This window comes from Zootoca vivipara, chromosome 4 (assembly GCF_965207765.1).
Source record: "Zootoca vivipara chromosome 4, rZooViv2.hap1.1, whole genome shotgun sequence".
Classification (NCBI taxonomy): domain Eukaryota; kingdom Metazoa; phylum Chordata; class Lepidosauria; order Squamata; family Lacertidae; genus Zootoca; species Zootoca vivipara.
In genome coordinates this window covers 30,276,676-30,298,913 of record NC_142587.1, presented here as the reverse complement: position 1 = coordinate 30,298,913, position 22,238 = coordinate 30,276,676, and the positions used below count along the sequence as shown (strand labels likewise).

Below are 22,238 nucleotides of genomic sequence, written 5' to 3'. Positions count from 1 at the left end.
ACTACAGTTCTCCGTCACTGTCCAGTGTTTCCAGAGTGACAGGGCGGGAGAGTTTTTGAGTGCAGAACTACAAGGGTTTTTCCGCAGCAAGGGAATTAGGCACAGAAAAACCGCTCCTTTTAGTCCACAGGAGAATGGTTTAGCTGAAAGGAAATTTAGGACGCTGTCTGAACTGGTGGAGGCAACGTTGTTTGATGCAGGACTACCCCAGAAGTTTTGGGGGGAATGCTATAAATTTGTGAATTTTTGTTCAAATCGCGCTTTTAATTCAGTTGTGGACAACACACCCTACTACATGTTGTATGGTAAAGTTCCGAAGGTGCACTATTTCAGAACTTTTGGGTGTGAGGCTTGGGTTCTAATTCCAAAGCAGAAGTGCAGAAAGGGAGGATCAAGATCCAGAAAAATGATCTTCTGTGGTTACGAACCAAACTCAAAGGCTTGGAGGTTTGTACCAGCAGAGGGGGACCAAACCCGCATTCACATTAGCAGGAGTGCTACGTTCTGTGAACAAGAGGGCTGGAGACGCATTCATGCTAACCCCGAAGTTCTTCTTGACTGGTCATCAGGTTTTGACCAGGAAGAGGAAACTCAGGTAGCTGATGCTGGAGTTCCAGGTGCTGCAGGACCAGATCCAGGTCAGGCAGCAGGTCCAAGTGGTGTAGCTCCTAGGGAAGTGAAGCAAGTAGTCAGAAGCGCACCGACTTCACCCCAGGTCAAGCCTGGGAAGTACAGCAAACGTGGTAGGTCACCCACTTCACCCAAAGCAAGCCCAGAGGGGGCTGCAAAGCGTAGTAAGTCTCTTGACAGTGCTGCTAGTCCGAGAGAGCCACAGTCAGAGACAAGCAGTTCGGATTTAGAGGGGGAAGATGTGGGACCAAGGCGTTCAAAACGCACCACGAAAGGTAAACCACCTGAAAGGTTTTCAGCTGTCAGTGTATGGGCGAACCTAGCAGGGTGTGAGCCTGAAAGCTTTGAAGAGGTGCAACAGTTGTCAGTGGAGGAAGCTAGGAAGTGGAAAGTTGCAATGGAGAAAGAGTTGAAATCCATGCAATCTCTTGGTGTGTATAGCCTAACACAGTTGCCAGAAGGTAAGAAAGCAGTCAGTTGTAGGTGGGTCTACAGGCTGAAACCCACAGTGACTGGAGAGCCTCAGTACAAGGCTAGATTAGTGGCTAGAGGTTTTACTCAGAAGAAAGGAATCCACTACACAGATGTCTTTAGTCCGACTTCGAGAGCGGAATCTTTCAGGATGCTTTTAGCGACTGCAGCGCAGAGAGGCCTAGTGGTCAACCACTTTGATGTGGACACCGCTTATTTGAACTCTGACCTCCAGGAGGAGTTGTACATGTTGCCTCCTCCAGGGTTTGAGAGTGACGTGCCAGGTCAGGTATGGAAGCTGCACAAGTCGATCTACGGTCTGAAGCAATCCGCTAAAAATTGGAATTCATGTCTTGATTCTGTTTTGAAGAGCCTAGGTTTCAGGGAGAGTCTAGCTGACAGTTGTCTGTATCTCAGAGGTGAAGGAGAACAGCAAGAACTGTTGCTTGTCTATGTTGATGACTTGATCTGCTTAGCAAAGAGCCAGATGCAAGTGCAGAAGTTTGCAAAAGAGCTAGGCAAGAGGTTCAAACTCAAGAATCTAGGTGCAGTGAATGTTTATCTAGGTGTGCAGATAGACAGAACTGAGGATGGAAGTTTTTTGCTCAGTCAGAAAGGCAAGATTGAACATTTGCTTGAGAAGTTCAGAATGTCTGATTGTAAAGGGGTCAGAACACCCATGGAGACAAACTTTGTGAAAGAGTCACAGGTGAAGGACAAAGTAGCGTTTGAGAGTCCTGAAGTGTTTCAGTCAGCGCTAGGGAGTCTGTTGTATTTGTCACAATGGAGCAGACCAGATATTGCTTTTGCAGTCAATTTGCTCAGTAGAGAAGCATCGAAACCTAGCGTGCATGCTTGGAATGGCATTAAGAGAGTGCTTAGGTATTTGCAGGAGACCAAAGAGTATTGTTTGGAGATGTCAGCGCAAGGTGAGCCACAACTCACTTGTTTTGCAGATGCTGATTGGGCCAATCAGGAGGACAGGAAGTCAGTGACTGGTTTGGTAGTCAAGTTTGGAAATGCCCTGATTGGTTGGCGGTCGCGCAGGCAAAGCCTAATAGCAATGTCTTCCACGGAAGCCGAATTCTGTGCGTTGTCTGCGACATGCACTGAATTGGAGTACTACAGATGTTTGGTCCAGGAAATCTGGGGTGATTGTAGCCAGCCCATCACTGTTTGGGGCGACAATCAACCATCTTTGAGACTGGCGGAGTCTGGACAGTTCAAGGCCAGAACCAAACACTTAGACATCCGCTTCCGAAACGTATGTCAGAGCATACAGGTAGGCTTGGTGAAGTTGAGGTATTGTCCAAGCCAAGAGAACCTAGCAGATGGGTTCACAAAACCCTTGAGTTTCCAACGGCATGCGGAATTCTGTGAAGGGTTGGTTTTGGGGTAAGTTTGGATACCCGCTATCCCCAGTGTTCAGGTGAGAGGGGGTGTGAGGAGAAACAAGTAACCAAAGAGTTAACTGTGTTCTGTATAACACCTGACCACTGAGGAATATCATGTTACAGAATGTACCAGAAGTGTTTCTGTATGTTGCAGTTGGTTTCGTTTCTGCCTGGGAGACGGTCGCAAGATGTCTGCGCTCTCACCAGGTTGTTTGTTATTTTCTCTCTAGAATAAACTTAAGTAGTTATTAGAACACTTTGGACTCTGTGTGTTCTTAAGAGGCTTTTTATCCAACGGCTATACAAGTTTTCGCTGTGTGAGAAGAAGAAGAACTCTGCTGTGTGTGTTTTACTGCCAGCCCGGATCTACGGGAGCAGAGAAGCGCTAGAGAAAGCGCGCCGGGCGATAATCAGAGGCTCCTAATTGAGTCATAAACAACTCAACGGAGCCCTATACCCGTCACAGATACACCCTGTGGGAAACACCCACAACCTGGTGCCACTGGGGGTTCTGGAAAGAGGGCAGGTGGGGGTGGCCCTGCCCACTTGTTGAAGTGGTGCACAGGGACTGAGGAAGTGCAAGAGCCGCCCTGCTAAGCAGATCCCCCTTCCACCTTAGCACCAAAAAGTATACATATGACCATACAGCAGTTTAAAGAAAAGGTTCAAACAACAGGAAAGCTATCCCCTCTTCCCTGCAGGATCCATTTCCTTTCTCATATTCTGTGCTCACAACATACTCATTCTCTCTAGCAGATAAGTGCACAAGCTTGCAATTTTTCCCGTAGTGGGGAATGCTCTTCTCCTAACTTGGCAAAGCTAAAACCTCGCAGAAATGTCATTCTACTACCAATGGGCTATCTACCACACTACTTTCCCTTATGAAACCACCCTGCAAAGGCTAAAGTAGTTAGAGGGTGTTATTATACAACTAATCATCTAGATGAGCATTCATTTTGGATATCAACAACAACAAAAAGTTTTAAGTTTAATACATTTTTGTCAATTATTAAATAAACTACGGTAAAAAAAAGAGCAAACATAAGAACAGTCTATATTCCATTAATCATAAAGTAAATAAGCTAGATGAAGCTGGAAAGCAGTTAATTCAAAGTATTCTTAAAAGAACAGAAATTCATGTCGATCATTGGAGCAAATAATTACAGAATTGTGAAACACCAAATATATTGTTGTAACCCCCAATGTAACACTTTCTGTGGAGGGAATGAAAACTGCTTAGCACTGAACACTAGCTATTTTTCATTAATCGTATCCTATAACCAGAATGAAGGTTGTTTTCTGCACTAGGGATGCAACAAGCAAAAGTGACGGACCACCTGATGAAACTAAGTACAACAGAACAACGTTTGCACCGCTCAGTGTTATTTGCCTGCGTAAACAAGAAATCCATTAACACATTACAAAGTTATCCTTCAGTTAGATCAATAGCAGCACTTTGTCTCCAACTGCTTACCCGCATACGTATTTTGTTTTGTCAGATTCCGTAAAACATGAAGGGCTACAAGAATTTAGAGACAAATCCCTCACCTTGCCAATCAACTGAAGAGGAATAAAAGCAAAAGGCTGGTACTTTCAAGTTCACAGGAAAGGGTTCCCAAAGTAATGTTGAGTCCATTCAAGTTAAGAGGCACAGCCTTTTCAGAAAGTCAGACGTCATGCTATGCTACTGTGCTGACTCAAGTGTATGCACAACATTGCCTTGGGCCCTGCAAATGATCCTGGTATCTGCCTCTGAATGATTTCAGTCAAAGGAGAAAGCACCACTATGAGTTGCTAGGAAACAGGGAGGGAGTTCCTGACCTGAATTCTTAGAAGTTGCCCAGGAAGCTTATACAGTCTTCCCAGTTCCTTGGAAATAAAGGATATATAAACCCTTGCACATATCCTGAAAAATAATGTAGGAGCCTCCAAACGAAATTACAAACTTAATAACAGGCTTTGTGCAAAGAAAATCATGCAGGGATTTGTTCTGTCGATTTGAAAAAAGAACTAAATTAGAGGGGATTAATTTAGTTTGCACTAAATGTTTGCACTTATTTTTTAACAGTTTTATTGTTTTTGTTTTTGTGTGCCTTTTCCCTAAATCTGTCAAAAGTAACTACTTTTGATGGAAGGCTAATCTGTGAAAAAGGTCACAACTCACACTACCCAAGTTACTTGTTAGTACCCACAAAAATTCAGAAATGTCTCTCCCTCTCTGCCCTTCTCGCTTCTGTATTGGCAATTGGGAGGGGGCAGATTTGGCACAGGGATTTGCACCTGCTGACCCCCATCCTAAACACATTGACTCATGTACAGCAAACCGTTAACTACAGGTTACTGTAATGTGTGAAATTTGCCAATCACACCAGCCACCTACTTTTAGGTAAATAAATCATGATCAGAAAGTAAAGAACAAACCTTGGGCTATCCTTTTGGTGTGTTTGGAGCGGAACAAACCATGATCCCCGGTTTTGATGTAGTATTAGAGTGCACTTATTAACTTTTAACTTGCTCAATTAACTTTTAATTGAACAGATTTTAAAATAAGTGCATTGCGACTAGACTGTCAAACTCACTTGCTTAGAAACAGAAGTACATCTCCTGGAATCTGTGGCATTCAAGTGAAGAAAGAACACAAGAAATTTCCTGAAGTGATAAAGAGACTATACTACAGTCCATCATTACGGTGCTGCACACACACACACACACACACACACAGTGCTAAAACAACTTAATCTTTTCATCAATTCTGATGTTTCTGCTTGCACATGAGAATAATGTCTTGACACAACATTATAATCCTAGTTCTTTCTACGGCCTCAGAAGTTCAGGTAGCTGAGCAGAAAACTGCTGATGTGAATTACATTCTTTCAACAACTGCTAAAGTAATATACTGTACTAGCTGACCCGGCCACACGTTGCTGAGGTTCTTTCTTGTGATCCCCCACCCACCCTGTCCCGATCCATGACGTATCCTGCTCCTCCTCCCTCCACCCCGGCTCATCCCTGTGTTTTGGTAGGATACCCTTCCCTCTGTTGTCCCTGGGGAGTGTTGGCCCCTCCCCCATGTATCTCCATACCTTGGCCCCCACCCTTGGAGAAGGAACTGTTAGGTTCTGGGTTCTATTTCCCAGCATGCACTTTTGTCTGAGCCCTCTGTTGTCCCTGGGGAGTGTTGGCCCCTACCCCTGGTATCTTCCTACATTGGCCCCCAGCCTTGGAGAAGGAGCTGTCAGTTTCTGGGTCCCATTTCCCAGTATTTACTTTTGTCTGAGCCCTCTGTTGTCACCTCCCCCCTGTATCTCCATACATTGGCCCCTGCGCACGCATTTTGAACATTTCTATATATTTAGAATAAGGATTGGGGGTGATGATGTGACCTGGGACCCAGAGTACTACTTTAAAAATCCCGACCAGGGGGGTGTCAAATAGCGAAGCCCCACAGCCCCGTAGCAACAGACAGGCCCAGACAGAAGGAGGGGGGGTCATATGGGCCACTTGGTGCGGGCCTCCGAATCCATTTTACAATCAGTAAAATGAACAAAGTAACAAAGGGGTTAAAAACAGGGCCACATTATCTACCTGGCCCAGGCCCTGTAAGGGCCTGGCAACAGAAGGCGCGTTCTGAAGCACCCGAGTTGTTCAGTTCCATAAAAAAAAACCAGGAAGAGGCAAGGGGAAGGTAGGGGATTGTAAATGGGGTGGGGGGTGGCCACTGCAAATATCTGAGGACTTAAACTGGGGAGAGAAAGTGCATGGTTGTTGTTTTTTAAAAAAACAATACTTGGCAATGTTGGTTATTTGTTCGGGAATTTTGGGGGGGGTAGTGGTGCTAAATGGTAAAGTAAAAAACCCCTCGCCATGCAGGGCCCTACATAAATCAAAGGCCGTGCTGCGTCCTGTGCCACCACCCCCCCCCCAAGGCAGGCCCCTACCTCCACTTGGAAATGTTGGTTATTTGGTGGGGGATTTGGGGGGGGTGTAGTGGTGCTAAATGGTAAAGTAAAAACCCCTTGCCATGCAGGGGCCTACATAAATCAAAGGCCATGCTGCAGCCTGTGCCACCCCCCCCTCCCAGGCAGGCCCCTACCTCCACTTGGCAATGTTGGGTTTTTTTGGGGGGTGTAGTGGTGCTAAATGGTAAAGTAAAAACCCCTTGCTGTGCAGGGGTCTACATAAATCAAAGGCCGTGCTGCGACTTGTGATCCATGCGCTTGTCCTCTCCCTAGGCGCCTGGCAGGGGCCTAGGGGTCTGATCATGGCCGCCTTGGTGGTTTCAGTTGCTTGGTTGATGATGTCATTTGGTTTGTGGGTGTGGCTTAGATTTCACAGGAAGGGAGGGGGTGGAGGAGGATATAAGGCCACTTGAGGGTGCTGTTTGACTTGGTGGAAAACCAGGTCTATACCTGCCCAGGTGTGTGATTTGAGGGATTTTTGTCCCCAACAACGCTCGGGGAATGGCCTGGATCGTTGTGTCAAAATTTCAGGACTATCGGTCAAGCGGTTACGGAGAAAAGTGGAACCTGCAGTTTCACAATTTTTACATTTATATATATATATAGATTACATAGCACGTCAGCCCTGAATCCTCAACCGAAGAAAATTATCATTAAAACTTAGAGCTCCAAAGTGTGAACAAGTAAAACCTAAACTATGTAAGGCAAGTGAAAAAGCGATATTGAACCAAAACAGACACTTTTACAGGGTTAAAAAAAAAACCCCCGCCCTTTTATTTGCACAGTGAATTGGAAAGATACTTCTACAGTAATTAAGATATGACATTACTCACTCACATATCACTAATAAATTATTGAGAAATCTCCTTGGAGTTTGGATCCAGCCATGTGGAGCATTGATTCCCAAGCGATGAAATGTAACCAAGCAACACTGCCATTTTCACTCTAGCCCATTGTTATTCAGACTTGGAAATACAGAATAGCCTCTCAATTGCCACAAGAATAGCACTGAAAAGCTGCCAAAGACAAGCTGCCTGATTAAAAGATTCCATCATTCTAGTGCTATAATAGGGAAGATCTTAAAATGAAATTTAATAGAATACACTTCTCACTAAAATGAGAAAAGGGTTCCTCATAAAAGCAGATAATCATGTGGTGTGTTTTTTTACAGACAGAGTAACCGTAATTTATCCAATGCAAATAGTGCAACGTATTGAATTATTCATCGAGATGGTGAGACAGAAATAGGGTTTCTTGATAACTCAATTACTAAGTGTTATGGAGAAAATAATTATACCCACCCTTTCTCATATACTTTCCACAAAATACATAAATTTAGAAGCTGCGCCTGGGACAGTTTGCTATTATTTATATACCAGGTTTTTAATCTAAGAGGTACAAAAGTGACTGACAAGAATAAAAAATACACAATATAAAATAATCATACACAAAAAGTCATAACGAAAGCAGAGTTCCAAAATACAATATGGTATTGGAAGAAACCCTAGTACAGAGTTTAAATCAGTCTTGTGGATGCAAATACATCTGCAGCAACACAATTATTTTTCCAATATGACTATAAAGGGGTGCCATACTGCACTGAAACCATAAAGTTTAGCCACATTTCATAACAACTTTGATTCACAAATCATTTCTTCCCTCAACAAGCCACATCCCATACATAGGCATACTGTACTGCCTTATAAAGAGCAAAAGTCAGATACCTTCCAATGATTAAGAAATTAAGATTAAGAAATGCTACCTTCCCCAAACCCAAAACTCACTCTTCAAACCACTAAATGAATACTGTACACAGAAAAGATTTGGGGCTACAAAACTACAACTACTGTATGTCAGCTGCGGCTGATGAGAGTTGTAGTCCAAAACATCTGGAGGCAACCAGACTGGGAAAAGCCCCCGCCCCCAATTGTATTTAGACATACTAAATTGTACACCTGTTTATTGCATTTTACTATACTGTAAAGTTGTTTTACAAGTTTACAGTAACCAAGTAACAAATGAAGGAAATGTCTGCATGTGAGTGCCTGAGAGTGTTTACTTAACTCAAGCAAAATCATAACATGGGCATTAAATCAGTCCAGTTTCATTTGGTGCATACATCCATGACAAAACATTTACTAAGTCAAAATAAATTATTTGACTGTTGAATGGCACTGTGGAGCTTGCTTGCTCCAACCATCCCTTTAATACGGCTATAACTACTACACCCACTCTTTTATGACATGGCCCTGAAAAACGTCTAAACTATCCTCTGAATTCCATACCAACAGCTCATAAGCAAAATTATATAATACTGTGATGCATTTGCACTGAGGCAAAAATATCAAAAACAAAAGAGCCCTGGTCTAATTCTCATCCATGTGGCTGGTTTTTTACATGATAGATCTCTTCAGGTCTCATATATTTGCACCCAAAATCTCTGTTCAGATATAGGGCTCAATTAAACTAGATCCTTGCATGCTTAAGTGTAGCAGACAAACTTTCTCCAATCATGAGCTATACAAGAGAAACAATTTTGCTTGTGAAAGCTGGCCCACACTTCACCAATCAGCAGATAGCATTCACGGCTTAAAGGGCTATGCTTATGACCTGAAGCCTGGTGCTTCTATGATAATTCTGAAGGCACTTCAGCGGAAAGGTTAAAGGGGGGGGGCATTTAGTCCTGGGTAGCGGGTGTATTTAATTTATTGAGGGATGCAGCTGCTCACCTGGTCAGTATGTATTCCTTTGATTAAGTTCACTTCTTTCACTCCTGAGCCTGAAAGTCTTCAGAAGGGCAAAGCCCCCTCTTACATCTATCAGATGTTTATACTTAATTTGGTTTGGGGTCGTTGTCCCCACCGCCAAATTAAGTTAGTTATGTCTTTCTTCCACTGTTTGAAACAGTTTGGGCTATTTATCACTGGCAGTGATTGAAATAAAAAGATCATCTTGGGCAAAACATTCATTTTGAGTGCAGATATTCTTCCTAACAAAGAAAGGGTCATTCTAGTCCATTTTCCTACATCTTTCTTTATTTCGTTCCAGATTTTAACATAGTTATCCTAGAAAAGGTTTAAGTTCTTAGCTGATATCCATATCTCCAAATATTTATTTTCCCCCCATTTTAATTCCAGTAATATTCTCAAGTCTTTATTTTGCCTGTGAGTCTAGATTTTTAGCTATCATTTTTGCTTTTTCCTTATTTATATAAAAAAGGTAAAGGGACCCCTCACCATTAGGTCCAGTCGTGACCAACTCTGGGGTTGCGGTGCTCATCTCGCTCTATTGGCCGAGGGAGCTGGCGTACAGTTTCCAGGTCATGTGGCCAGCATGACAAAGCCGCTTCTGGCGAACCAGAGCAGCACATGGAAACACCATTTACCTTCCTGCTGTATTCCATTTATCTACTTGCACTTTTGACGTGCTTTCGAACTGCTAGGTTGGCAGGAGCTGGGACCGAGCAACGGGAGCTCACTCCGTCACGGGGATTCGAACCGCCGACCTTCTGATTGGCAAGCCCTAGGCTCTGTGGTTTAACCCACAGCACCACCTGTGCTGCTAAGTTAAAATGCTGCTAAGTTGCCAATTTTTGTTATAGTTTCTATTATCCTTGGGACGCTTTCCATTGGATTTTCCAACGTCAATGTTGTCCGCAAAGGTTTTCACTTTGTACTCTCTCTGCCCAACCCTAATTCCTGTTGTTTCATCATATTTTTTTGTATTTCTCTAGTTAACATTTCTAATTAGGATAAATAACAGTGGCAACAGGGATCCAACAGCTTCTCTATGCATTATGCAGGATGAGATGGTAGCATTCTGGACTGTAAAAGGGAGCGAGACATACTTCTGACTGTCCTTGCATGAAATCTGGTACATTAGAAAGAAGCTGAACATTTCTCAGTGATTCAGCAACTTAGTATGTACAGATGCTGTATTTTAAGTGGAGGAGCCACTAATGTAGGGTTTTACTGAGTCCTCCAACTGCAGCTTTCATTGGCATTGCCCATAATCCTGTCACCTTATTTTGCATAATAATATATAGATTGGCTACTCAGCTACAAGGACAAGATACCGTACTTCAATAGGCTATCCCTGAACACAAGTATGTTACCTATTTCCCCGTGATCTAAGTTGATTTATTATGGAAGAATTCCAGTTTATCTGGATTGTGGTCACAGCACAAGCAACATTTCTGTCATGCCATAAATAGTTTGTGTCATCAGAGCAATTTCTCACATTAATCTGCACATCTGTTCTGCTGTGACTAATTGTACCTTGGTCTCTCACTCCTCTGCATATCACTTTGTAAGGACGCAGCATTAGAAACAGCTTAAAACACTTTAAATAAATAAAGAACATTTATTTATTCAAACTGCTTTCCCCTGAAAAAAGGAGGACAATTCATTTATAAACATTTAAAACAGCTTCACAAATTTTCAAGCTAAGTAAGCTGATCATGTAGGTTTACACTACATTGTTATATTAGTTGATTTGAAGTGGCAAAAAAGCATAGAGCTCTCAGGGTGATTATCTGAGGCTTTTTATCTCCTACTTACAATGAAACAGAAGGAAATCTCATTGGAAGTGTTTGCAATCAAAAGGCAAGTAAGAGGTAAGTAAGCTATTAACTTATGTACGTCTTGTTCCTCCACACAAGGAGAAAAGAAGGTTATGTGATTTTAAAATTTTTTAGGTTGTTCTGAAATGTCTCCAGTTGAGGGTAACACATAAGCTTTAAACAAATGACATGTGTGGAATGACTTTGCCCCTTAAGCACCATATTTTTCACTCTATAAGACGCACCTGACCATAGTTTTTAAAGGAGGAAAACAAGAAAACAAATATTATTTTCTAGCAAGAGCAGTGCAGAGCATGTAAGCTGCTCTCCCTTTGCTTGCTTTACAGTTATCTGGGAGGAGGGGCCCCTCGCTTGAGGACAGCCTCAAGATGAAGGAAGGAAGGAAGGAAGGAAGGAAGGAAGGAAGGAAGGAAGGAAGGAAGGAAGGAAGGGAGACAAGGAAGGGGTGAAAGAAAGAAAGAGGGGGGAGAGGGAAGGAAGGAAAGAAAGAAAGAAGGGGGAGGGAGGGGGAGAGAGAAGGAAGGGGTGAAAGAGAGTGAGAGAGGAAAGGAAGGAGGGAGGGAGGGAAGGGAGGGAGGGAGGGGTGAGAGAGGGAAAGAGAGGGAGGGAGGGAGGGAGGGAGGGAAGAGAAAAGGAAGGGAAGGGAAGGGAAGGGAAGGAAGGAAGCTATTCCAGGTTCTCTTTTCTTTCTGGGGGATTCCTCCCTCAGTATAGAGAATTCTCCTGCTTAGCCTTGGTTTTCTGCATCCAAGTTCCAGGGTTTGGGATTTTAAAGCCTGTATATCCAATCTCTTCATACAGCAGTCTTTTTGCTTTCTACTCTGCCAGATATCAATCTGTCAAATTATATCTCCACTGACTGTTAATTTATATCACAAAGTTACCCTCTGAAGGGCAATCTGACACCACTGTAGTCAATATGTATCCAAAAGAAAGAGTCTCTTGAAACTGCAATTAGCTTCAATTGCTCTGCTCTGCTCCCATTCACAAAAAGTTCCCTTGCAGAGCCTGTCCACAGAAATCGGAAGCTGACTTCGTTTTTGGCTTCCGTTTTACCAAATCAGTTAATTTATGCCATATTCTCTTCTTTAAAGCTTTATTTGGTTTTACCTCTAATTGGAAGATCTACTGCTTACGGTGACAGCATGTAGGGTGTGATGGAGCCATGAGCGGACTCAAGCCTCTTTCCCTTCCCTCCTCGCGAAAATGGCGGCAGGGAGATCAGGGGTTTCGGCAAGTTCTTCCATGCTCTGGGGGACCCCTGGGATCCCCACTCATCCATGGGATTTTTTTCCGAGGGGCACCTAGCCCTGGCGCTGCCCCCAGAGCCCTTACAGCCAGAACCATGTCTTCCTTTACTCCGATGACATGGAGCGCGCCGCCATTCCCTCCGCAGCAGACCAGAAGTCCAGAGACCTAATTGAGATATCAATCTTGCTTCGATACTGAACCCATAAGCCAAAAACTGCATCATGAGAGTGCTACAGATTTGTATGATCAGTCATCTCTATAGAAAGGTTGTGGACTCTCCTTCATTGGAGGTTTTTAAGCAGAGCTGGATGGCCATCTGTCATGGATGTTTCAGCTGGACTAGATGACCCTTGGGTACCTTCCAACTCTACAATTCTATGAAAGGTTAGCCAAAGAAGAAGAAGAAGAAGAAGAAGAAGAAGAAGAAGAAGAAGAAGAAGAAGAAGAAGAAGAAGAGGAGGAGGAGGAGGAGTAGGAGTTTGGATTTGATATCCTGCTTTATCACTACCCGAAGGAGTCTCAAAGCGGCTAACATTCTCCTTTCCCTTCCTCCCCCACAACAGACACCCTGTGAGGTAGGTGGGGCTGAGAGACTTCAGAGAAGTGTGACTAGCCCAAGGTCACCCAGCAGCTGCCTGTGGAGGAGCGGAGACGCGAACCCGGCTCCCCAGCTTACGAGTCTACCACTCTTAACCACTACACCACACTTGACTATAACCTGTCTTAGTCAATGGTAGGCAACATGCACTGTGCTCCAACTGCCAGTTACCTTGCTGAAGCGAGGCACACTGTGGCCTCTGTCACTTGCAGACAGACCAAGAACCTCTGAGATCCTGGGAGCCTGCACTCATTACTGCATACGAGGAAGAGCATCATGGCAAATGGGAGCCCAGCCTGGCCCATTCCATCAGCCACTGAAAGTGAACCTGCCCCCTCCACCATTCCTTTCCTATTGCAGGTTACAGATAGTCTTATCTTTTAGAATCTGTACAGAACACAGAAAACATTAGGTGCTTTAATGTGTATAACAAATAATAGCAAATGTTCCCAATGACACAGCATGCTAAGTTCCCCTGCCCCACAGTGAAGCAGCCTCTCCTTGGTTTTGACACTACAGTGGTACCTTGACTTATGAAGGCGATCTGTTCCGCGGCGCTCTTCGTAAGTCAAAACCTTCAGATGTCGAAGCGTCCATTTTGTGCATGCGTGAAGTGCGATTTTGCACTTTGTGCATGCGCAGACCACGCGTGTGACGAAAATACTTCTGGGTTTGCCGACTTCGTAAGTCGAAACCTTCGTAAGTCGAGGCATTCGGATGTCGAGGTACCACTGTACGTACGTAATTTTGAACTCCAGTATGGTAAGAGGCAGCTAGGCAAAGTCTCAACTTGTCTGGACAGTCACTTTCCCTTTAGAGAAGTTTGCTTAGGAGTACCTGAAGGAACATTTCCACCCCCATTGTTCAGTCCAGACACTGAGGTCCAGCTCAAACGGCCTTCTGGGCAGTACTCTTGTTGTGAAAAGTGAAGTTACATGGAACCGGGCAGAGGGCCTTCTCAGTAGTGGTGCCCTACCTGTGGAATACCGTCCCATCAGATGTTAAGGAGATAAAGAACTACAAAACTTTTAGAAGACAACTGAAGGCAGCCCTGTATTGGAAAAATTTTAATGTCTGATGTTTTATTATGTTTCTATATGTGTTGGAAGCCGCACAGAGTGGCTGGGGCAACCCAGCCAGATGGACAGGGTATAAATAAAATAATAATACTGTAATAGTAATAGTAATAATAATAATAACCTGATAGCTTGAAAAATCAACTGACATTAAGTCATCCAGCCTAACATTACTGCTCTGAAACATGAATTATTTGAAGTGTTTAGTTGTGCAATTTGCAAACTAGGATAATAATAGATGAAACACTAGGGACTGAATCAGCTGGGTTTCTTATTCTCATACCCTGGCCCTGACCAAAAGGAAAATAATACTCAGTGCATAAGTCATTTTCAAAGGAAAGCTAGCTGTTGTGTCCCTGCTACATTCTCAGCATGCCAAAGGACTGGCAACCTTTCTGAAATTAGGAAGCTGTAAAGCACCAATTATTGCTTAAGGCATTTTCATTTTGTGGCCTTAGAGAAAGACAGGCATGCCCAATTCTAAATTAACCTCCACTTCCCAGTATGTATTCCGGAATATTGTTATTTTAAAAATAAGGCTGAGGGTACCAGCATGACAGTTTACTTCCAGTGGTTTAACTGAGATGATGAATAATATACAGGTGCCCTGTAATCAAGTGCCTTTGGTTAATTGTTCGGTACTGAATGCCTAAGAGCCATATACATTTTAAAGCCAAGTACTGTACAAAAAGTACTTAAATTTAAATGGCAAAATAAATGTACAGTGCTTGTTATTAATGGCATATACACAGTTAAATAGATGGGTTTCCCTGCACTAAACGCAAAAGTGGAGGCCTTATCCCTTTCCAACACTTGTTTCCACAACTGCTAAAGAGAAAACCTAGCTGCTGGGACATGCACAGCAATTGGGAATGCATTTCTATTATGCTATCAAAAAGGGTTATTTTGTACTTTAGTTTTAAAAAAAGTAATGTGTGGTTTGGCCTTTAAGCTGGCTGTATGCTCGGGAGTGCAAAAATGCCATGTTGGGGACTTCTAACATAATATCCCATTTCTAAAAGTTTAGGATAGTGCATTTTTTAGATGAGCACAGAACACGCCAGAAGAAAACACAGAGTGGTCAATTCCCAGTCATTCCCTCCCCGATTCAAAGAACCACCTCAGCATGAAATTGCATTATATTATTCAAGAAATATCTAATAATTGGAGGTTCATTATTCTCTTGATCGGTCCTGTATTCCAAAGTGCTAAGTGAATCCGTCTCTGAATTATCTTGCAGCATCAAGACAATTCAGGTACAGAATGTCCCCCTTTACCCCAATACTACATATAGTATTTTTTAAAATAGAATCATAGAACTGTAGAGTTGGAAGGGACCCCAAGGGTCATCTAGCCCAACCCCCAGAACTAAAGAAAGACTCTATTATTCACCCAGTATTTTAAGATTATATTGTTTTAATGTTGCAATTAATTTTGTACTAGAAGTATTTTAATCTCTGTCAGCTGGATGTATGTCTTAGCCTTATGAAATTACTTATGCCTTTATGTCAGTGGATATGTTCAGAGCTGCAATTGTGTTACCTCAGTGTGTGTTTGTATTGAATAATGTTGTTAGGCTATTATATTTGCTCATTGCTCAGAGAATATTGTTATCAAGAAACTAATAAATATATAGACATGCAAAGGAGGCCGGGTGTAAACAATCCAATTAAAATCTCACATTCATCAGTATAAACCAAAAGGGAAAAATTAGAAATTACAGCAAGGAGATGAGCTACCTGACATGTAGAGCCTCTTAGAAAAATCAGTTCATTTGAAAAATATTTCTCTTTACAAAGAAAACAACAACGGATAGTTTTTGTTTAAAACAAGACACTGTAAAAAGCTAATCTGCCAGCAAAACAAGGAAGCAACATTCCTGTTTCTGTGCCAGATCAGGATAAAAGTACTTTTCCTCCTCCCATGATAAGCCTACCGTGCAGTCTTTTCTTCAATGATTACACAGCTAGAAGGCAAACAAATATAAGAATGTCCTGTTTTTTCTTCTAATCTTTGCCCTGTGAAAACTGCTGATTGAGAGTTCTAATCGAGAATTTGCATAAATGCAAAACAAATTGGAGATTTCAGGTGGTTATAAATGGAAACAATCTGCAACCCAATGAGTTGTGAGATAAATATTTGGATAGGGCAATTAAATTGCATCACTATATTTCCTCAGAACATCTGTGGATTACTTAAGTTCACAATCTATGCAATAGAAAACACGTAACACATAACTCTGTACTGCAACTCATAAGCAAAGACAGCACTTGCTAAGAATTACCTTTCTCGAAGCTACCAACATGAGTTTGACCAAACTGCGGGAGGCAGTGGAAGACAGGAGTGCCTGGCGTGCTATGGTCCATGAGGTCACGAAGAGTCGGACACGACTAAACGACTAAACAACAACAACCTTAGGATAATTCTGTATATGCAGATTTAGCTTTCGGATGTATATTACATTCAGGCCTCAAGAAGTTAAAATAAATCAAATCCAAAACATTTTAACACTTTTGTACAACTTAAGTCTTATGCACATCTTGCTTAAGTATAATGTGGGGATGGGGAACCTGTGAACTTCCAGTTCTTGCTGGACTATAGCTCCCATCACCTACTATGTTGGCTGGCGCTGATGGGAGTTGGAGTCCAACAACAGCCGGAGGTCACAGTTTCCCCACTCCTGATTTAATGAATGCCTGAATACAGTGCAAACTTGATAATCCATAACATCATGGGCATAGCCGGGGGTGGGCAGTTGCCCACCTCCAATCAAGTAAGTAAATAAAAATGCTTAACTGAACAATTTTGTCGCAGATAACTCAGTTCTGCCCCTCCTACCATAAAGCCTGCACCCTCTAAAAAAAAAAATCCTGGCTATGCCCATGCATAACATACCAAATAAAGCTGTCCAGTTATATAGTAAATTTATCAAATGAACTCTAAGGTCCACTTCTTATATGAATTTGGCATGGAACGAGCAATGACCAATTTACATGCATCCAACTGACATGTGTGGTGACCCAAAAATGGCTGGGAAAGGGGATGGAGGATGACTCAAAACTCAACTCCTGCCCAAATCGGGAGTTGACTGTATTCACTGCGTATCCCATGGCACATACATTTAGCCACACATATGCTATGTAAATAAGGGACCCAGGTGGCGCTGTGGTTAAACCACTGAGCCTAGGGCTTGCTGATCAGAAGGTCGGCGGTTCGAATCCCTGTGACGGGGTGAGCTCCCGTTGCTTGGTCCCAGCTCCTGCCAACCTAGCAGTTCGAAAGCACGTCAAAATGCAAGTAGATAAATAGGAACCGCTTCAGCGGGAAGGTAAACGGCGTTTCCGTGTGCTGCTCTGGTTTGCCAGAAGCGGCTTTGTCTTGCTGGCCACATGACCTGGAAGCTATACGCCGGCTCCCACGGCCAATAATGCGAGATGAGCGCGCAACCCCAGAGTCGGTCACGACTGGACCTAATGGTCAGGGGTCCCTTTACCTTTACCTTTATGCTATGTAAATAACACAGTGCAATAAACAAAGGAATTGACCACATTTTATTCTGCGGAGGAATCAGATCTACATAAGCATTTCTTTGCACATACAGATGTGCTGCCTCTGCCAATACAGATGGGTGAACCTGCATGGAAACTAGAGCAACTGAAATCTTAAGCTTTGTCAGAATATTATGTACTCTATACTATCAGCTTAAAACATTTTGATTTTTTGTTTTGGTACAAGAGTTTAGGGAACAAGAGTTTAGGGAATGAAATACTGTGATGAAAAACGTAAACCGGAATGATAAGAGAATGTTGACTTGTTTAAAGAACGTCAGCATCCACCTACACTGAAACCTCATACATCGAAAGGGAAAAGGAAAAGGCTTCCAAAATACTCAGTGAGAGATTTACACAAATGGAACTGCTATTAGAGTTGCAAACTTTAAAACATAAACAGCACGGTCCCCAGAAGTAGGCCCTACTGAATTAAGTGAGGCCTACTCCCAAATTAAGCGGGGCTAGGATTGCAGCTGTAAATCCCATTGATTTCATAAAGTTGTTACTAAATAGCTGCAATGCAGTGATGCTGATCACGACTCAGTGGTATACAAATTTAATTTGGACATTAAGATTGAAATAATGAAGATTCTACTGCATACATACTTAATATATATATTCTCTATAAGTACTGTCATAGCTATATAAATAAAATGTAGTTTAATAAAGATTGTTGCACAACCTTCTAACACTTTGCGAAGATGTATATCTGTAATTCTCAGTATAGTACCTCCATGAACCTTACTTCCAAAATGGGTACAGAACTGGGTAACTAGTCCTGTGTCACAATAATTCCAAGCATTTCCAAACAGTTAAAAATGGTCAATGAAGTCATAGCTTTTGACCAAACAGCAAAACTTTGTTCTTATAAATACATGGAGGAGCTTTTCATGATAGCATACATATAGCGGGACTTGCTTAGGGTCAAGGTGTAAAGGTTTTTCATCTTTCTTGTGCTACATGCAAAAGTGGATCAGCTCCATCAATAAGGATGAGGGTGGCACCTCCTCTTCTATTTGGGATTTATCCGTAATAACTGTTACAGTCAGAATGTGTATTTACTATATCACTTAGGCTGCAATCCTGTACACATTTACCTCAGAGTAATCCCTATTGAATTCAGTGGGACTTACTTCTGAGCAGACAGGAATAGGATTGTAACTTTTATGCAGATTAGTTACCAGTGATAAACTGACAATCAACATGGATCAGAAGTAGTAAAATGTGGTGTTTTAACACTCTGTCCTTGCATGTTTCTTCACAGCCTTCTACTAAAGTTCTAATAATCCCTAGTCATTATTATATGAGAATGAAAACCATTTACTGGTAACTAGCCCAGAAAGATACGATTTTCCACAGCTGGTGCTTGGTTCCATCTACACAATGAAAAGGGGGGAAAGGAAACTCTGACCTGCATATCTTTTGCAGGAAATGAAAAGGAGAATCGCCCCTTCCAACTGTACAGGGAAACATTTAAATGTGTAATATAGTATATTATTATGTTTTTATATATGTTGGAAGCTACCCAGAGTGGTTGGGGCAACCCAGTCAGATGGGCAAGGTACAAATAATAAAATTTATTATTATTTTTATTATTATTATTTAACCACTCAGTGAACGTAAGAAGGGTAGTTCCTGGATAACTAACCCAGGCTAAGGGATCTCAAGCATACAAACGAAAAACCCGTTTCAGTCTGGCAAGAGGATGAGGAAGCATCCTACGGTGCTCTCACAGGGCTGTTATCCCAGAGGCCATTCACAGCTAAGAATAGCGCAGGTTGCAGGAAAGCAGGTCCCAGCACTTACCTGAAAGTTAAGTCCTTACTGACTGAACTAAACGCGGAGAGGACTGGGCCGCGCGCAAGAGGAAGCCGAGGACGTTTAAAAACTCCTGGCCTGCTCGCCTATGGCGGCGCTGAAAGGGGAACCGCGCGCCAGCCAGGTGCGCTGCTTGCAACTCCGCGGAAACTCGCCCTTAGCAACCAACTCCCTGAACTGCAGCGCTACCCGGCCTTGGCCCTCCAAGGTCGCCTACACCCACCCACCTTGCTGCTTCACACGCACGACAGCAACGCGGGGTCTCTCCAGTCAGCGGGCGAACCGGCTGCAACTGGAGGCGGGAAGGGAGCCTCCCCCGCGCACAGGCACCTTGAGGAGGCGGAGTGTGTTGCCCCGGGCGGCGCTGCCAGCAAGGCGAGCCAGGCGCTCGAGGAGCGGCTCATTGGCTCTGGCTAGAGCCGGGAAAGGAGCGAGCCGGGCGTGCCCGAGGCTCGCTTTAAGCAGCGAGCCTGCCCTGGGACCGACCCTGCAAGGCGACGCAACCTGGCCTCGCCGCAGGAAAAGCTCCAAGAAAGCGGATAAAGCGTTGGGGAAGCTGGGACTCGGCGCCAGCTGCCCGCCGCGCCTCTCGTTTGGCGGGAGGGTCTAATCACTTGGTTCCAGGAACAGATCCGTCCCTTGCAAGTCTACTCGGAAGCAAGTCCCGTTAAGTTTGCTCCCATGTCCTCGGGACCTGGCAACCTCTGTTTGTCAGGTTCTTCGACGTTTCAGTTCAAAGGAATTCCCACCTCCGCCACCGAATACAGTGGTTTTTGGAATATGAACCCAGTCAGCGAACAGGTGTGCTTTACCTGAGCTGCGCGTGGGTAGTTTTCAGGTCAAAAATAAGACATGGGAGGTTTATCTTCCCTTAACCCGAGTCGCAGAACTTTTATTCTTGTAGGAGGCTGTGATGACCACCAATATGTTGTAGGCTACAGTACTTATAAAACGGCAGAGGTCCGTCCTGCTACTCCCGAGTATTTCTACTCAGCCAGCCAGTTTTTTGAGCTGGGACTTTCTGCACGCAAAGTATGGGCTCTGCTGCTGATCTACGTCAGCCTCCCCTATTACTGACTAGAGCTGCAGAGAGAGCAGTGTCCAAGGAAGATTAAAGTTGAGTGTGGAATCGTAGAACAGTTTTGAAAGGAAAATTCCATTCCGTGTGAGCTTTATTTACCTGGTAACGAAAGCAGCCGGATGTGGGAATTGTGTTTCAGGCAAAGAAAAATAAGTTGAAAGTTGCACACAAACAAAAGTCTTAGAAAAGTGTTAAGAGAAGTCCTGTTTAACTGCCAAAGATCCTAAAATGAAAATTCTCTGCTATCCAGTGTTAGTCATACTCAGGGTAGATCAACTGTAATAAATGGATTTAAGTTCTTTACTAAATTCAGTAGGTCCACCCTGAGTATGCAGATGGCAGGTAGATGCCCTCACATTTTATCTTAACTACTGGGTTTGCCTAATGTTAGGATATGAGTGACTGAATATATTTAATTTGAACTATTAATGTCAGGTTTGGGATATATAGTTATCACCCCAAATTGTAGTTGTTAAAATACCATCATATTTCTCTCATATATAATTCTACTGACAATATAGATTTATTCTTCTAACAATATAGCTATGTAACACATTTGGCAACAAACATGGGGCTTTATAGGTTCATCAAATCAGTTTATGAAATTAAACACTTAATTTGCAGACACATCATCTACTAAAAATGGATAGATATTTTATTTGAGCAAGTCTTGCAGAATAAAGTGTATACTGTACTGAGGTGGTCACTTTCAGACTGGGAGGGGAGATTTTCATTATCAGTGTGCCCTACATCTTACCTCCCAGAAGAGATATTCCTCTTAAGTTGTTGTTGTTGTTGTTAAAATCATCATCATCAACACCACCAACACCACCTGCCCTTCCCCAGGTCCCAGGGCAGGTTATGAACAATATAAATTTAGAAATTATTAAAAACAAAACCAACAATAGTCACAGGAATAGTGTGGATTCTGAAAACACACATCTCAAATACTGTAAAACAAATGTGCTTGTTTTATAGCCGTGGTTCCTAAAGTGGGCCCCACGCCCCACAGGGGGGGGCAATTTGATTTTTAAGGGGGGTCAATTAGAGAATGAGTTATTAACAGTGAATGGCCTTTTAGGCTTCCTCCATGTGAATAGGAGTTCACTTTTTGAATAAGAATTACATGTCACGGTGGCTTCAGGATTTTAGAGATGCTTAGGTGGGGCATGGCCAAAAAAAGGTTGGGAACCACTGTTTTATAGTAAGTGGACTAATTTAAAATATGATTCCCCTATTTGCAGTTTGAAAAAGAAAAGGACAATGTTGGCAATTTCCCTTCTGAATATTCTGCACTGTGTTGTTGCTTGTTGTCTCTATTCCTTTCCAGACCCCCAATTCTCCCAAAGAACGCTAGTCCAAGGCACTGAGGAGGATGCAGAATAGTGGCCAGATTTCTAACACAATTGTGTGCAGCTCAGGTTTGTTTCTGAATTTGGGGGTGGGGGTGGGGTGGGGAGGTTAGAGAACAATGTGCAATGACTGACACACCCACTGTTTTCTTAGCTGCGCCATGTGGGAAAGAACAAACTTTCCTATACTATGTTAACCACACCCACACAATTACATAAAGAAGACAATAGTTTGTTTACCTTTGTTTCACCTTTATATTCCCAACTAAGTAATCAATTTTGAAAAGCTTTTAGACAGTTATCAAGTGATGTGGTCTAACAGTAGCATTTGTAAGGCTCAGTTGATTCAGTGGGTGTACTAATCATTGTTTCAGATAATTATGTTCGTCAGTAAGACTGCATATAATACAACTGTAGAAACTGCACTCTGTGAACTCAACAAGAAACCTTTCCCCCACCAATGAAAACAGCAAAA

The 22,238-nt window shown here is 42.9% G+C and overlaps 1 protein-coding gene across 5 annotated transcripts in view; it reads right to left on the bottom strand.

Annotated features, from left to right (window-relative positions):
* The window catches only part of CRACDL (CRACD like), a 65,874-nt gene extending 46,113 nt beyond the window's left edge, over window positions 1–19,761 (bottom strand). For 2 of the 5 annotated variants that reach the window (XM_088668633.1, XM_088668637.1), the window contains exon 1: window positions 19,558–19,761. The gene's annotated coding sequence lies outside the window, so the exon portion shown is untranslated. Of the gene's footprint in view, window positions 1–19,318 lie in introns of all 5 variants that reach the window. The other 3 variants (XM_035115559.3, XM_088668634.1, XM_088668636.1) reach the window with 3 other exon arrangements.
* Between the last annotated feature and the right edge of the window lie 2,477 nt (window positions 19,762–22,238).